Source organism: Gouania willdenowi, chromosome 11, assembly GCF_900634775.1.
Source record: "Gouania willdenowi chromosome 11, fGouWil2.1, whole genome shotgun sequence".
Taxonomy (NCBI): Eukaryota; Metazoa; Chordata; class Actinopteri; order Blenniiformes; family Gobiesocidae; genus Gouania; species Gouania willdenowi.
The window spans coordinates 22,979,286-22,997,047 of NC_041054.1; the positions used below are offsets into that span (position 1 = coordinate 22,979,286).

At 38.1% G+C, this 17,762-nt stretch overlaps 1 long non-coding RNA gene and 1 other non-coding gene across 2 annotated transcripts; one reads left to right on the plus strand and one right to left on the minus strand.

Annotated features, from left to right (window-relative positions):
• Positions 1–8,171: 8,171 nt before the first annotated feature.
• LOC114472543 (uncharacterized) lies at positions 8,172–9,436 on the minus strand. The gene is made up of 3 exons (XR_003675141.1): positions 9,333–9,436; positions 8,489–8,590; positions 8,172–8,410 (listed from the first exon to the last, which is right to left on the minus strand). It is a non-coding gene; the product is annotated as an uncharacterized LOC114472543 (long non-coding RNA).
• Positions 9,437–9,550: 114 nt separating this feature from the next.
• On the plus strand, positions 9,551–9,622 carry trnag-ucc (transfer RNA glycine (anticodon UCC)). The gene has a single exon. It is a non-coding gene; the product is annotated as a tRNA-Gly (tRNA).
• Positions 9,623–17,762: the final 8,140 nt, after the last annotated feature.

The following is a 17,762-nucleotide window of genomic DNA, read 5'->3' on the forward strand; positions in this document are numbered from 1 at the left end:
AATATTTACTGAGGTTTTGTTTTGTATTTTATTGTACACTGTTCTTATGGGGTCACTCATGGCTTGAAATCCCACTGGTGGCCCTCAAGCTGTCTCCGTCTAGCTCTACTACAGACTGGCGTCCTATCCAGGGGGGGGGGGGGGGGGGGGGGGGTTACACTGCTTTACGCTATATGTCTGCTGGGATAGGCTCCAGCATCCCAGTGTTTCCAAACCTTTTTTGTCTAATGTGCCCCTTTTCTTTTCTGTCTTCAGGCGGGTACCCCTTTATTTTGTTAATTTGCATCAGAAGTCTCGTCTGAAAGCTTCACTCATATTTTCTGATGTTTTGACCATTTTAGGTGTTGATCTGCACCTTTTTTTTTTAATGTATTTTAATGAGTTGTGCCACAATGTATTATTTATAGATAAGGAAAATGTCTGTGAGCAAGCAGAAATTTGGAAAAACTAAATTAACAAATGATTCTGTGTACCCCCTGAGGTGTGTTGAAGTACCCCTAAGGGTACACGTACCCCTGGTTGGGAACCACTACTGTACATGATAAGCAGGTATAGAAGAGTAGACAAATATACTTATGTTTAAGGTTAAAACTTATCTAACAGGTTGGTCAAAAAATGTCATTTTCTCTCATACTTACTGTTGTTGACTATTGATCTATGAGTAATATCTCTAGATCAAGCCTTTTCCAACATTCAACGCTACAAAATAATAAAAGTATGTATGAAAGATTCATGATGACATTTCATCATTTTGTATGGTTTTCTCTAACTTCTTCCAGATCTTTAACTTGAACAGCTCCAAGGACAGATGACAAGAGTAATACTATTTCTCAATGTAATTTATCATAATTAGTCACAAGGACAGTTTTAGCAGACCTGCTGCTCCTGCAAACAGCTCACACAGAGATGAGAACTATAGCAAGTGTGTGTACAGAGATTTTTGGGAGTTGATATTCTTTTGGCTCTGGAAAGGAGTGCGGACACCGGGGAGGCTAGTGCTAACGTTTTTGGCAAAAAGTGTGTACCAAGCATGTAGCTAATGCAACAGAGTTTAGAATGTCAGAGCTTACAAGAGATTAACATTGAACAATAAAGAAATAAAACAAATATCTCGGTATCGAAATCGGCCAATATGCAAGGATGTATTAGGACAGGCCTATTACGGACCCTTGATTACTCAACAATTACGGACCCTTGATTACTCAACAATCAGTTCATTGACGAAAAATGAAGTGTATCCAAAATTATATGTAGTGGAGAAAAATGAATTATGAAAGATAATGGGACAGGGCATTGGATAAGTTTCCCTTCCAAAAATTCTGATTACCATCATTTAATGTACTTGAGGCCATCAAGTAGTCAACCCTTCTGCTTGACTGTGCATACACTGGTGAATGTGCAGGAAAAGTCCTTGGTCGCATCATCTTTATCTGACAAAGGCCAGTGTTTGTCGAGCCGCCAGCAGTTTGTGGATGAACATTTGAAGACACCGTTTAAACTAGTGGAGTTCTGAGACCCTTCCCAAGACATTTTATAATAAAAATAATGCCCCACTCCTCTCAAAGCACTGAGAAGACCAGTACAGCAATCCCAGCTGCAGTCAGAGGAATTAATAGATGAAGCACTTCCTGCATATGTATCCACAAAGTTATCAATGTATTCTATAAAGTTAATATTTACAATGTGTTTTACTCACTCTAAAGTTATTCTTTAGTGTAAATTACACAAAGACCTTAAATGTAACAGATAAATGAGCATTAATGTTACATTTAACAGGAAGTAGAAATCGAGGGAGGTAATTACTGAAAAGGTGTTATTTGCACTAAAAGTCAAGTCAACAGATAAACTGTTACATGCATGGAAAATACATAGTGTCAAAAGAAATATTTGCTTTCATTAGCCCAGATAGCACTTCCTTAATTACATTTCAGCCATAAAGAATTTATAAAAATTGATGGTAAAGTTAGATGGTTGAGAAATTGTAGGTTATCCATCATCTAACAGGTATTTAAACTCTGGCTGCCAACAATTTGATGTTTAATGTGTTTTGTTTCAAACTCAGCATTTCACCCAACTTAAAGGTTTGATACAACCACTCCTGTGACAATACAAAGTTCTTAGCATTTGGTGCTAACACTAACCTTTGTGAATTGCCTTCTCATGCACTAGAGCAGAGGTCTCAGTGAAAATATATATATATTGTTTTAAATGTGAAAAGCCAATGCTTTAACTTTGAACTGTGGCCATGTGTTTATCAACCCAGTATCAAGTGCATTATTGCAACAATCTGGCCTTTGGTGACACTGCTGGAAGTGTTTGATGCACTGACCTGAGCATTTAAGAATTATGTAATGCTTAATTATGTAGTGGCCAAGCAGAAAAATGCTAGAATTTTTAAGGACATTGTCATTGGGGAAAGGTGGTTCAAAATTGGTTGTTGGGTAACCAAAAGACTAAGATTTGTGGCATCAAAGTGGGCCTAGATCCATGCATTGAACCAACATGGTCTACCGTCCTAGAGCAGATCAAGTTGAAATAACCATTTTAACTGCTGATTACAAAACATTTGTCAAATCATGTTTCTACCACATGCCTTTTGTCCAGTATTGAGTGTTATGTTACATTGTCTCTGCCAACAACCACGAGATTATGTGAACTGTAAAACAAATAACAGAATTCAAAACTGGTCTCCAGTTTATTTGAAAACACTAGTCATTCACCACAATCTCCATCACCAATCCAACCTGTGGGTAAAAAAAAAAAAAGTTATTGAAGTATATAGAATATTTACAACTTTATAACAGCAAAATACTTGCATGCTATTGAGTTCCAAGCTGTACGAGCTTCCACCTCGTCGGTGGTTGAAGTCTGTGTGTCTGCAATGCCCCGCGGCTCGGCTGCTGGGCGGCCACCACGCGGCTCGGCTGCTGGGCGGCCACCACGCGGCTCGGCTGCTGGGCGGCCACCACGCGGCTCGGCTGCTGGGCGGCCACCACGCGGCTCGGCTGCTGGGCGGCCGGCTTTTTTGAAGACTTGAGGCGTCTTATGGCATAGCCGCCAAAGCGCTCAGGGATGTTGAAGGTTTCACTTGGAGAAAAGCGCCCTCCAGCTGTGGCAGCATTCCTAGAAGCAGAGAAGTGTCGTGCATTCTGGGTTGGGTTCTTGACAGACTTAAGGCTTTTAGATCTTGGTTGGTATGTGGGTTTAAGGTTGTTGCCAAAGTCCCATGATGTTCCCTTTGGAGACGAACTCTGAATTTTTTTTGTTTTTTTGGTGACTCGTCTTCCAGGACTTGAAACAGACATCCTCATGCGTGCAGGCCCTTTTTGGAGCATTTGGTCAAGTGCAAAATGGTAACCTACTTGGGGTTTGTTGTAATGAGCTGGTGGGTTTACAGCAGTACCTTTATGCATCATTGGAGCCAACTGTTGGGAAGAAGGTTTTAAATCATTCTTCTTCGGCCATGGCAGAGAATACGGTGTGTAACCTGTATGCTTTTTAGGGTCAGTCTGAAATACAGAAGCACCACTCGCTACTTCAGAGAGCTGAAACTGTTTTGGTGCATTTACAGCCGTGTTAGTTTGCCAGCCTGGTTTGGAAAACATCCCACTTTTTGCAGCACTGTATGAACTATAGGCTGGCTTAGAAATGGTCTGCAGTTGTGTGTAGTGTCCTTGACTGTAGCCACTGTTGGCTTTAATTTGAGAGTTAATGCTGCTGCTCTGAGCAGAGTGTTGAGAGCGCCCAGCTTGTCTGAGTGGATTCTGGGAATAGCTGCTGTCATGATGACTCAATCTGCCGTCTCGTTGAAAGTAGCCAACATATTGGTTGTTTAGCCTCGGGTAGGTTTGCCCTAGAAGACAACAGGAATTAGCAAAACAGGGAGTCACTAATGGTAGTCTTACCATTTGAAACTTCCAAATTACTCAAAGCTTAGTTTTGGCATGAACACTAGAGTACTGAAAAAATGAATATATTCAATATATTAAAAAAAGTTACTTCAATCACAAAGATTGTGCCTTTATATGGGTTTAATTTTAACCACTAGTCACAATGAGCCACAGCTAGCCTTCAACATACAAATGGAAAAACCAAACTTGCAGTCACTCACCCTGTGATGCTAAACAACCAACACGCTCTGCTTGAAATACGTATATTATGAAAAACCTGTATAAAGAGACAGTGTTAAACTGGTATTCTGAGCACACGCGTGTGTCACAACAGAATCATCAAAACATGTGTTCTCATCAAGTTATATATGAAAAAAAGATTTAATACAAATTTTACCATTTAGTTTGAGAACAGGCAGGAAGAAAACAAAAGCTCACATTTGCCATTATAAATGGCAAACATATCCATACAGTGAACAATATTGTAACAAATTCAATTATATTGATCTTACTTGGTAAGTAAGGACCTATTATAAATATCAAATTACAAGACTTTAAATCAGGGGGAGGGGGGGCTCCAGGCCTGTATCCTGAGGCTTTTAGACGTGTCCCTGTTCCAACACCTGAATCAAATGAATAACTCATCAATGCTTCAGCAGAGCTTGATGAAAACATGGTTTCAACCAGGTGTGTTGGAGTAAGGACACATCTAAAAGTCTCAGGAGAACGTCCTCGAGGACTGGAGTTTCCCACCCCTGCTTTAAATTATAAAACACATTTGTTCCAGATTTTATACCAAACAGAAGTGCACAAAGTTTTTGAAGCCGAGCGGCCTTTTTGATGAATAAAGTCGAGTTCTCCCCTTAAAATGTAACCATTGTCTCTTGCTCTAGTTCGTAGTGCACATTAAACACTGCCTCAGAAAAAATATATTTTATATATATATGTGTAGAAGGGGATTGGTGTGGTCTCTATAACCCACATGATTAATGAGCCTTATAATTATATACAACACTCACCCCAAACCAACTCCACAAGCCATTTCCGTGTTGTAACCTTGGCAGTGGCTCTGTTTGCTCTGCAGCTCAACCTCTCACTCACTCAATGTGGACCCACGTGTTATTTAAAACAGCGCGAGGCCAATCAGTGCCGCATGCGCTGATTACCGTCAGGTGTTCATCAGACAGGTGAGGAGGAGGAGGAGCATCAATCTGCAACTTCCTATAGAGGGAAAAGAAAAATGACTTTTATTTTGAAAGTAGCATCAGCGTGTAGTATTATCTTCACCACCACCACTACTACCACCACTGCCATGCTCCTCTACCACTACCACCACCACCATGCTCCTCTACTCCAACACAAACTGAAATAGACTTCGTGATAAACAAACATTGTTCATACATGTTTTATGCTCCTTACAGGGTGAGAGAGATAAAGTGTTAATGGTATAGTGGTTAGCATAACTGCCACCAGACGTGATCTGGTAAAAACCCGTAGAAGATGTAACACGTTAAACAAGAAGCCCCCCCTGCGTGCTAGGGTTCGAATCCCGCTCTCACCAAACAAATAATAATAATAATAAAAATCCCGTTGCTTTGCTGGAAATGATACATGCATGATCTTATTAAGTTGCTTATAAGACGACTACTCTGACGTTCAATTGTATTTGTTTTGTTTACCGCTGTATTAATGCAAACAGTATGCAAAATTAATTATTTGAAGTAAACACGTCTTTGTTGAATCATTGGATCCGTTTTGTTTACAGCTGTAATGTATACATGTATACTTTCATTCTACTGCTGTTAGTACTTTATGTGGCACTAAGGCATGAATAATCGGTGTCAATATCAAATGAAAGCATGTCAACAGTAATGCATTCAAGATATTTTATTAGATAGTTGCAGTGACAAAATCAAATAAAAATTAACAATGCTTTTTAATAATATGCTGTGCATTCACAATGGCTTGAACTACTACTACTTAATTATTACAGCTAATGACAAACGACTAGTACTATTAATAATACTAGTACTACAGCTACTAGTAATAAACAACTGAAGAAGAAACTATGGTGAAACCACTGCCTCTAATTGAATGATATTCAAATAAAATTCTACTCCAGATTTGACAGAAAAGGCACAGCAATTGTTTAGAGTAGAGATTCTTTATTCATCCCACAGTGGGGAAATTTACTGACATTACAGCTCAATAGAAAGTGCAATAAAAAGACAACAGAAGGCAACACACAGAAAAACCCACAGACACCCAAAAAATAGTGCAATGAAGATAAAATAAAATAAATACAATAATATAAGCTATAAATAAATAGAAATAGAAAAATAATCTAAAAAAAATAAAGGATACAGATATATTAACAGGTGGGGGCAAGGAGATATATATACTGTACACATTAACAGACAGTACAATGCCTCATATAGTTTTATTGTACAGTCATAGCGGTGGGAATGAATGACCTGCGGTGGCGCTCAGTCCTACACTGTGGGTTTATCATTGTTTATTTGAGAAATGTTCAAAGTAAAAATGTGACGATGGACCGATTGTGTAACAGTAGTCCTGGAACCGTCTATATGTACAGTGGGGCAAAAAAGTATTTAGTCAGCCACCATATGTGCAAGTTCTCCCACTTAAAAAGATGAGAGGCCTGTAATTTTAATCACAGGTATATACCTCAACTATGAGAGACAAAATGAGAAAGAAAAAAAAAAAATCCAGAAAATCACATTGTAGGATTTTTAACAAATTTATTTGCAAATTATGGTGGAAAATAAGTATTTGGTCAATAACAAAAGTTCATCTTAAGACTTTGTAATGTAGTACCCTTTGTTGGCAATGACAGAGGTCAAACTTTTTCTGTAAGTCTTCACAAGGTTTTCACACACTGTTGCTGGTATTTTGGCCCATGCAGATCTCCTCTAGAGCAGTGGTGTTTTGGGGCTGTCGCTGGGCAACACAGACTTTCAACTCCTTCCAAAGATTTTCTATGGGGTGGATATCTGGAGCTGGCTAGGCCACTCTAGGACCTTGAAATGCTTCTTACAAAGCCACTCCTTCATTGCTTGGGCGGTGTGTTTGGGATCATTGTTGTGCTGAAAGACCCAGCCACATTTCATCTTCTATGCCCTTGCTGATGGAAGGAGGTTTTCACTCAAAATCTCACGATACATGGCCCCATTCATTCTCTCCTTTACACAGATTAGTCGTCCTGGTCCCTTTGCAGAGAAACAGCCCCAAAGCATGATGTTACCACCCCCATGCTTTACAGTAGGTATGGTGATATTTGGATGCGACTCAGCATTTTTTCTCCTCCAAACACGATGAGTTGAGTTTTTACCAAAAAGTTCTATTGTAGTTTCATCTGACATTTACCCAATCCTCTTCTGGATCCTTCAAACGCTCTCTAGCAAACTTCCGATGGGCCCGGACATGTACTGGCGTAAGTAGTGGGGAAACGTCTGGCACTGCAGGATTTGAGTCCCTGGCGGCGTAGTGTGTTACTGATGGTAGCCTTTGTTACTTTGGTCCCAGCTCTCTGCAGGTCATTCACTAGGTCCCCCCGTGTAGTTCTGGAATTTTTGCTCACCTTGTGATCATTTTGACCCCACGGAGTGAGATCTTGCATGGATAAGTTTGAAAGTGTCCGCATTTTGTGCATTTCATAGCCCAAATTACTAAACAACGCTATTTCCTGGAACACCTGCACAGTCTTTTTTTTTTTTTCACTCCGCTGTAAGGCAGAGGGAGGCCACACCCCTTCCCAAAGGCACGTTGCTCCTCTGCCTCCCTTCCCATTACGTGTTTTTACGTGTTTGCGCATGCGCAGTCAGGTCCCCAAGATGACAACCATTTACGTGCAAAGGCAGCGTAGAGTTGCAACGTGCCTACCCAACCCTAGTGGTCACGACACGTCACTGTAGTTGAGGTATACCCATGATGAAAATTACATCTTTTTAAGTGAGAGTACTTGCACAATTGGTGGCTAACTAAATACTTTTTTGCCACACTGTATGTTTCAGGTAAAAATCAGAGCACACAGCAGTGGTGAAAGGAGATACTCAGATCCTGAGTGAGCAAAAGCAAAGCATTCATTCTGAAACACAGACACTATTATTTTCTAACAGAAACAGAAAGACACAGTATTTCTTTTTTAAAATGGAGATTTTAGCTCTAAACGTCCATCAAATGCAAACATTCAAGTAAAATTCAAGTACCTCAAAATTGTAACAGCATAATAGTAAATATACACAGGGAGTGCCGTGTCCAGTAGTGATGTGTCCTCCTTTTCTCTCTAACCCATTTGTCCCTTTCAGTCTCAAAAAACCTGGACTGCTGAAACTCCCTCCAGGTCAGCTCCTTGTCCATGACCGGCCCCCTGCACAGTGAACAAACTCTGGCAGGGCAGTAAATGTACTTCTCTGGCACGTCATGGAAAGAGGAATGGAGTGAATCTTCAGAGTTCAGCTGGAAGGACAGGACTGGAACTGCTCCAACTCAATGGAATACTGCGTCAAACATAGGGATTTATTAATTCAGTGTGTTTGTTTGTCAGTAAATGATGGTAAGGGATTTGTCTGTTTTACCTGAGCTGTCTGTGGTAATGACAGACACAGGGCAGTGATGCACTTCTTTCTGAGAAGATGACTTCTGCAGTGTCTCTTTGTCCCAGTTTAAACAGAACACCACTTTAGGCCACATTTCCAGATTTTGATGAAAGAAAGGGCAGATAGAGGTTTCAGACCATTAACTTCTTTACTTCATATGGAGCAGCACATACATGTATTGTGACTGGTTGCTTTGCTTGTGTGTGTGTGTGTGTGTGTGTGTGTGTGGTTTTCTACAGAAGACATATCAATAAAATACAATCTGAATAATGAAGAATAACAAACATAAATGAACTTCACCCATGTAAAGTAACATTATCAATATAATATAAACCGTACATTTACACAGAGAAATTCATTCAATGGTTACAATCACATCATGAACTAACAAATAAAACACAGAATTCACAGGTCTCTTAAACATACTAGTCCTTTGTCAAGTTACTGTTATGTAAATCCCTTACCTGCCGAAACCAGTAGGCTGCTTTTATTGTGAAACATACAGGCATGCTACTACATCCTGTCACCGAATTAGCTTAACTGAATAGCAGCCTGAGTAACAACACTTAATTCACACTAACCACTACGAATTACTGCTCAAACATAAACCATCCTAACACTACGGTATAAGTGCATAAAGAAACATGTTTGTAACTCGACATGACGCATCTCTAACTGGCGTAATGAGTCAGGTGCGCTACGAACACACTGATCGCACCGCAAACACGCAGGCTTTAGCTTTCATTCACATTAACTAACCAAACTACATCAACATGAGTAAATACCAACAATATGACAAACTATGCATGAGGTGGGTACTCACTCTTTTATCTAACTTTGGGGTCTTTTTATACAGTTGTTGTTTTTCTACTGCTATCCACTAAGGCTCAACAGCGCCCCCAAAACGCGGCTCGTGGCCAAAAATATATTACATCCGTAGTGATAAAGACGACCATAGAGAATGAATGGGAATGGTTAAACGCTTCCCCTTGTGCGGGGGTTGACCTACTTTTGCTCTTCTTGCGGGTTGAGAGTCGTGTAGCGTTGGTGGTATAGTGGTTAGCATAGCTGCCTTCCAAGCAGTTGACCCGGGTTCGATTCCCGGCCAACGCAAAATGTTTTTTTTTACTTTTTCTGTGTGTTTTCTCACACTTGATTTGGGAGCGTCTGGTTTTGCTCATTCTGGATGAATTTCGGCCCAAATCCTCGAGAACACATGGTTTTATTTCTTAATATGATCTTCCTGTTAAAATAAAGGTTGTACCATTTGTTAGAGCTTCTTTACAAAGGAGCTAATATTTATTCCTGGTTATTGTTTTTCAGGGTTTTATTGAGGTTTACTTACCGGTGATTAGTTCCTACTGCTCGGTAACATTTGGAAACCTTTTTTTTTAAATTTTTGATTTATTTTGATTTATTTTTTATTTAATAAAAATCATAGTACATACTAATTAACATGATCTAACCAGCTGATAGTGTGTGGGTCAAACTCACAAGTAATTACACTTGACACAATGATATAAAAAAACTAATTGTTTTTATTATTAGAAAAAGATTATTTTTAATTATTTATTTCATTATTATTATTATTATTATTATTATTATTATGAATAAAAGTTTACCTCATTCAGATGTACGTATATGTTCACAACAGGAACTATGCACAATAATAAAATCATATTTACAAACTTGTAAATATGCAGTACTACGGAAGTGCAGAGCTGAAAATATATTTTGGATCACTATAATGTATGAACAATATAATTATGTCATACAACATAATTATATTGTACGAACAATATAATTATTTTGTACAAACATGATATTATATTGTACAAACAATATACTTATATTGTACGAACAGAAGTATCACTTTTGTATAATATAATGATATTGTTTGTACAATATCATTATATTGTTCATACAATATAATAATATCATGTTTGTACAATATAATCCATTCCACGTTTCAACAATACAATAGCAAGAAAAACAAGAACTTGTGTTATAAGGTGCACTTTGTTTGTTTTTTTTTTTTAATAAAATGTACAGTATATACTAGAGATGTAACGATTCACTCAACTCCCGATGCGATTCGATTCACGATACTGGGTTCACGATACAATTCTCTCACGATTTATTTTACAAAATGGGACTGTAGTCAAATGATGACTGAAAAATATTCCTTTATTTCTTTTGGGAAAAAAAAATAGAAAATATTGTATTATTTTCCTTTTATTTTTCATTGTCAAAAGAATCCCTTGATAAACTATTCAAAACAATGCAATTTAACTAAATATAAAACTTGAATGAAATAAATAAAGGAATAATACAAATGAAGAAGAAGCTTATTAATTTAAATTCTGGTTCTATAGTAAACAATGCAAAACTAGCATCTAGCAGTGAAGAAGAGATGCTATGCTAGCAGACAGAGCTAATAGAAAAACGTGACTTTTGCAGACATTCACGTAATATTACAAATATTCTTTTGGTGCTAAAGGGGTAAGGAATCATTTATTAACATGTAACATTAACATGTAAGAGTAGCAGGCGGCCAGAAAGAAAGTAGTAGCAGATTCCGCCCGCCGGTACACTGCTGGACAAGAGAAGGGATAAATATATAGCGCCCTCTGCTGTTTAAAAAAAGTACTGCGATTCAATTTTCAAAGTATCGATGTCAATCATACCTATGTATCGATTTTTAACTGCCTTACGATTAATCGTTACATCCCTAGTATATACTACTTAGCATGAATGATGTTATCTTTACATAACGTTTGGGGGTTAAGGGTGTTTTGGGGGGTAAACTAATAGTAGTGGAGAAGGCCATGTCTGCTCACTGCTGGTCTGATCACCAGCGATTCTCAACTGGTGGGTCGGGAACCAAAAGTGGGTCGCGGACCTGTACTGGGTGGGTCGCGGACAGCTGATCAAAAAAAATAAATACTTAATGTCTGTCTCTCATATTGGACTTGCTTTTTATTTTGAAAGAAACTTTTCTTTTGACAGGCATGCTGTGAAATGCATGTTGCACATGAAAATATATAGATTTAAGTTTTAAAAAAAAGATTATATATGTGTGTTTTCAACAGCTATTTTTGAAAAACTACATTTGGTTGGTTGAATTAAAAAAAAAAAAGTGGGTCACGATTTAATGACTGTGGCAAAATGTGGGTCCCAGGGTGAGACCAGTTGAGAACCGCTGATCCACAGTACTGAAGCACGAGCCACCACTCCTTAGTGCTGAACATTGCCCCCTTTCTGTGAGGCAGGGTACTGTCTGTCTCACTGTGTACATTTTCACCGACCAGAAAAACTGAAAATGTCACACACGTCCGTTACATACTGTATATCATACCGACTGTGGAATATCAGCATGTGCAGTAAAACCAGTAATCAAACATGTATCGTATGTTGGTGACATAAAGAGTGAAATCAACAGGGATCCGTTGACTGGCTGCTCTGTCAGGACCCAGTCCTTTAGTGGGTCTGATTTTTTCAGATTCTTTCGACGTATGCGGGAAATGCATATGACCATCGTCAGACAGGTTAGTTTTACCCTCTACTGATGATGTGTTGTTGCAAAAGTAATTAAAAAAACTTTTATGTTTTGAGTGAATTTTGATTATTTAGTTTTTATTTTTTTATTATGATTGGTTTTTGATTGTCAATGTTGTGTTTTGATTTGTTTTTGTATTTATCATTTTGCGATGGTTTTTCCTTTTTGTCATCTTTTTTTTTTTCTTCCTTTTATGACTCATAAGGGGGCAAAAATCCAACTCGCCCATTTGGAGCTGACTTTTTACAAAATGTGGATCAGCAAGGGAGAGAGGAAACAGAACTTTTGAAACTTTGGCCCTCTGAATGAGGCTAAAGGGATGTATATCACTATAGCAAAACCATTATAATGTGAATTTTTCATAATACTGCCCCTTTAAATGTGTTTTTTGTCTGTGTGCCAAACTAAAGTCTCTGCTCTGTGCTTCACTCTCCAACATTGTGCTTTGAAGCTGATGGCCTTGTCTTGTTAGCATTATTAATGATTGCTCCTGAAGTGCTGATCACATCTGGGTAGTGCACTGTGGTAATAATGTGGTCCACCCTAATTATGACAAACAGCACATCCACTTGGGCCTGCCTACACTCTGCTTCTGCAGAACATGCATCACACCAACAACACTGCTGTCACACATCATTGTAATTCTCTATTCACACATGGTGATGCATTGCATGTATCACGTCACATTGGCCATATTCAATTCCCCTTTAATTCAGAATAAAAGTTAAATCTTCTTTAAACTGGCCTTGTAAACACTTAATTCCTAATGCAAATGTAATTTCCGAATCAAACTTAAATCTGAAGGTGGCTGGCATAACGTGGATGGCTGTTCATCATAGGAATGGGATCCACACAAGGTTCCTGCTGCTTAACAGAAGGTTTTCCTTGCCGCCATGATGAATTCATGTTGGGTGTGGGATACATATGTATGTGTATATACGTATATATGCATATGTGTGTATCCATAAAATGAAGAGTCCGTCCTTAAGACTGCTCTACTGTAAAGTGCCTTGAGATACCATTGGTTATGATTTGGCGCTATACAAATAAAGATTGATTGATTGATTGATTGATTTATTCCAATTTTAATTCCAAATTAAACAATTCCTTGATCTTGTAAACACTTAATACCGCTTTAAGTTAATTCCGGTTGTTCTGCGCATGTTCGATTTGTCGCGATGACGCACTGGTGACAACATAATCCAAGATGGCCGCCCGGACTACAGCCGAGACTATTTATTTAATAAGAACCTTAGAAGACATGGATATAATGAAAAGAGTGGATGGACGGAGGCATAAACATGCAAATATTCACACGGACACATTTTTACACAGACAATCAGAACAGGCTTTATCAGGGCATGAAGCACCAGAGCTTCACTAATGCGCAGACCATTATGAAGTTCAATTTTCACTCACTGTCCTGTATAGTGGAGGTAGAACAACTGTTGCATTAACCGCTGGCTTTGATTGGCCAAATCACCAACGTCTGTTTCCCTCCTCCGCTGCTCTATCTCCTTCTCCTGCTCAGCCGACCAAAGTGAAACCATGTGTTATTGTCGAGCTGTTACTACAACCAAAATGAAAGTGAAAACAGTTCTTATTATATAGTCTTCTATGTTGTAGCCAAAAGAAAATGTATGTTGTGTGTTTTTTCCCAATAGACGTGAACACATCATGTTCGCCCCCTGTTCAATTAGAACCATTGGCTGCTGTACGTGAGCTGCATCGTTCAGTTTTGTTCCACCAAAGAGGCACTATTTTTTCTTTTGCTCAATATGTTCAACGTTAATAAAAGGTATTAAAGCAAAAAGTTCTTCACGCATTATCCTGCAGTTAATGAGAAAAGTGTAATTTATTGGCACACTATATTGACTGCGCATTGAGACAAATACAACCGTTTTGAGCTCGATTTTCAACCAATCATCATCGAGAATGTTAGTAGATCACAGCCAAAATCAAGCCAATATCACTACACACATGTAAACATGGAGGAGAGCGTAAGCTGCACATCTTCATCTGATAGCGGCGATCAAGCCCGATTAACACCCGTAAAATGCTTTCTTCATGTGGGAAAATATGGTGGGGAAGGTCCACAGCCCTTCACCAAAGCCTGATGGGAAAAAATCAAGCAGTGTGCGAAAGAATGGCTCAAAACGTCGGACACTACGGAGCTAGCTATTGCTAGTCAACATGTTGCCCTCCTGGATGAACCAGCAACCAGGCATTACCTCCAACAAAAGATGCACTTACAAAGCACTTCAAGCGTGCTAACTACCAATCCTTTTATAAATGCTCCCAGTCCAGATGACTTTGGATGGATTGTCAAGAATGATGATCTCATCATATCATGGATGACTAAAGATCTAGCTCCTCAACAGATTTTGGGGTCACTTCACTGTAGGTGTAAGTCTGGCACTTGTACGTGTGGAAGGTGCTCATGTCACTAGGTTGACCTGCACTGACTTATATAAATGTGTTCATTGTGACAATGTGAGATCCACTGAGGATAGTGTTTCATGTGAATCTGATAGTGATTTGATATTTAGTGATGTGTATATAATAAATGTATTATAGGACATACTGTATATATTTAATATGAATCAATCAAAATTAAATCTTGTTTACAATAATCACTCCTGTGAATATGTACATGTAGTTCAGTTACTGCTTGTGTATGCTAATTGACAATTCACCATTAAATGTGTTATTTTAAAAAAACAAATGTTTTGTTTTCTATTTATTATTCAGATTTTATCTCAAATATTATTTTTGAATTGGAATAATATAATGAGAAGTAATTGGGATGTTAATGCTACAGTAGAAGTTTTCTTGATAAACTTATCATATTTACTGTTTCTAGATAGCAACTTCATTGAGGTATATCACACATTTCAAACTGGTTTATTTTGTACTTCAAGTGGTTATTTGGCTTTTTTGGCTTTATTTGATAAACAGGTTTGAAAGTGTGGGGAGAACTTTTTCCTAAGGAATCTTTATATATTTTTGATGTTAAAAAGTAGGTAGTGCCCCAATTTGTGGAACAAAATCCTATTTCTAGGCCTCCTTTAGGCTACCGACAGCGGCCTGTGTAAACCTCAATTCGGAATTACGATTTCCATCGAAAGACGAAGTAGAACACTTTCGAATAATTTAATTTGGCAAAATTAATTCAGAATTAAAAAAACATGATGTACCCGTGGCCATTATTACCAGCTTCCTGTGTGTGTGGGACTATGCGAGATGTTCCGTGTGAAAATGACCGTTAGTGTGACACACACACACACACACACACACACACACACACACACACACACACACACACACACACACACACACACACACACACACACACACACAGAGAACAGTAATGACCCCTCCTGCTTCCACAGGAAATGTGGAGCACGGCAGGCAGAAGACAAACGAGTCTGTCGCTCTGTCACACTTTCCCAGAGTGCGTATGTGTGCTTTTCAACCTACACACACATAGTTCCAATGGACTTGCTTCAGTGTTGGGCGTTCTGGCTGAGCCACAGCAGTGACAGCACATTTCCTCTGGCTGTGAGACTGAGACACCTCACATGCAGTGACCAGATGAGGGGCCGGGCAGTGGTTAGATCAAAGACACAATTTCCTGTCTGTGGAAACAGGGCAGAGGGGTTTTCGTTTTGTTGTTTTCTTCCAAGGAATGACTTCATCTGCTCAGAATTACTTTCATTTATGACTATCAACATTTTTGTGAATGTCCGGCACTGGAATTTGTTGCTGATGACGGACATTACAAGCAGTTGATTCCTCTTAACCAATGGTCTCTTGTCCTATGCAATAATACTGGTCTCCAGAAGAAAAGCTGACCCCTGACCTCCAGACATGCAGACACGCCTCACTTCTATGTCAGATTCCACTGCTGCTCTCCAGCCTCACCACTGACACACATCAGGGTTATAGTCAGCGTGGTTTATTAATAACAAGAGCTCTCAGAGCGCCAACCTTTGCGAGCGCCAAGTATCCTCTTTGTCAGATATACACAGTTATCTAGATCAGGGTTTCTCAAATGGGGGTACGTGGAAAATTATCAGCCCAGGCGTGATATGACCGGAAATGATAAAAACTATAGAAATAAATCTATTCAGGAGCCACTGAATCAGTGTGTTTCACTGGGACTCAGGACCCCATGTGGGGTCATATGGAGTTTAAATGGGGTCGCCTGAAATTTCTGAAAAATTCAAATAGAATTTTGATATTTTTTAATTAATATATATATATATATAATTAAAACAACACAATTTTAAACTGTATTTCTATACTTTCACTTTGTGAATCTATAAGTAGTTAAACTTAAATGCAGTATAAAAAAATTAAATAAATGAATATGATCAAAAACTAATTTTGGAAAAAAATGTCTTTGGGTTAGCTAGAAATTCTTGATATTAAAATGGGGTCACGATCCAAAAAGGTTGGGAACCACTGCACTAAATATTTCTTTCCACTTATTTACAAAATAAGTGGAAAGAAAGAGATTTTTTAAATCGTGTGTTATCACTCGTTTAGTCTATCATTATGCTCTATAGTTGTTTTTAAATAGTTTTCTAAGTTGTTGAAGTCGGACAAGGGGGGACTTGGATTCAGAAATAAAAGAAAGAAGTTTGAGAACCACTGATTCGAATTCAATGCATTTACAGAAACTTTTGTAGTTGGAAAAAACAAGTGTGATTTATTCAAAACACTAGTATATAACCTATTCACATATATTTTTTGCCCCATTTGGCACGTGTTTTGGAGTGATTTCTATTTCGCCATTGTATTGTATTTGTCTTTGAAGAAGCCTTGCTCGTACTTGTAATTTGTCACATTTTACTTTTTTTTTTAAATTGTCTGTCGTAAAATTAAAAATGGTTGGTCAAATAAACTAATTCATCTAGCGCAAGTATTTCAACAGTATTCAATGTAGAGAACTAAAGTAAAAAAGAAATATGATTTCAGTCATGCTTATCTAAGAATGAGCACAAGTGCAATGTGGTCATATTACATGTACACAAGTTCAGTGTAAAGGTCAGTTAATATGTGTAAAGAGGTATTTGTATCTATTGTGAATTGTTTGGTGGAACAAAGACAAAATATTCATCCAAAATTTGCAAGTAACAGCTCTGCAGTCAGAATCAGAATCAGAATCAGAATCAACTTTATTGGCCAGGGGTGAATGAATACACACGAGGAATTTCTTTTGGTGACCTGTGCTCTCTCAGGTAGTATAACATTAAATAATAACAATCAACTAGAAAAAAGAAAAATAAATAAAATAAAGAAAAATAAAATGAAAAAAGAAGTATAAACATAAATATAAGAGTAGTTAGACTAATATGTGCAAACTAAATAAAAATAACAAGATAATAATAATAGTAATAATAATAATAATAATAATGAAATAAAATAAGAATACAATAATAATAATAATAAGATAATAGTGCAGTAGTGCATTGATGAGTAGTGCAAATAGGTGAACATTTAAATGAAAAAATTATGTCCATGAACATTCACAGTGACAGGTTGATCCAGGGTTGATATGTTTAGTTCCAGGTTAAATCACAGTAACAGAAACAGGTCCGACACTCTTTGACTGTATAGTGTTGATCAGAGTGACAGCCTGAGGGAAGCAACTGTTTTTATGGCGGGAAGTTTTGGCGTACAGTGATC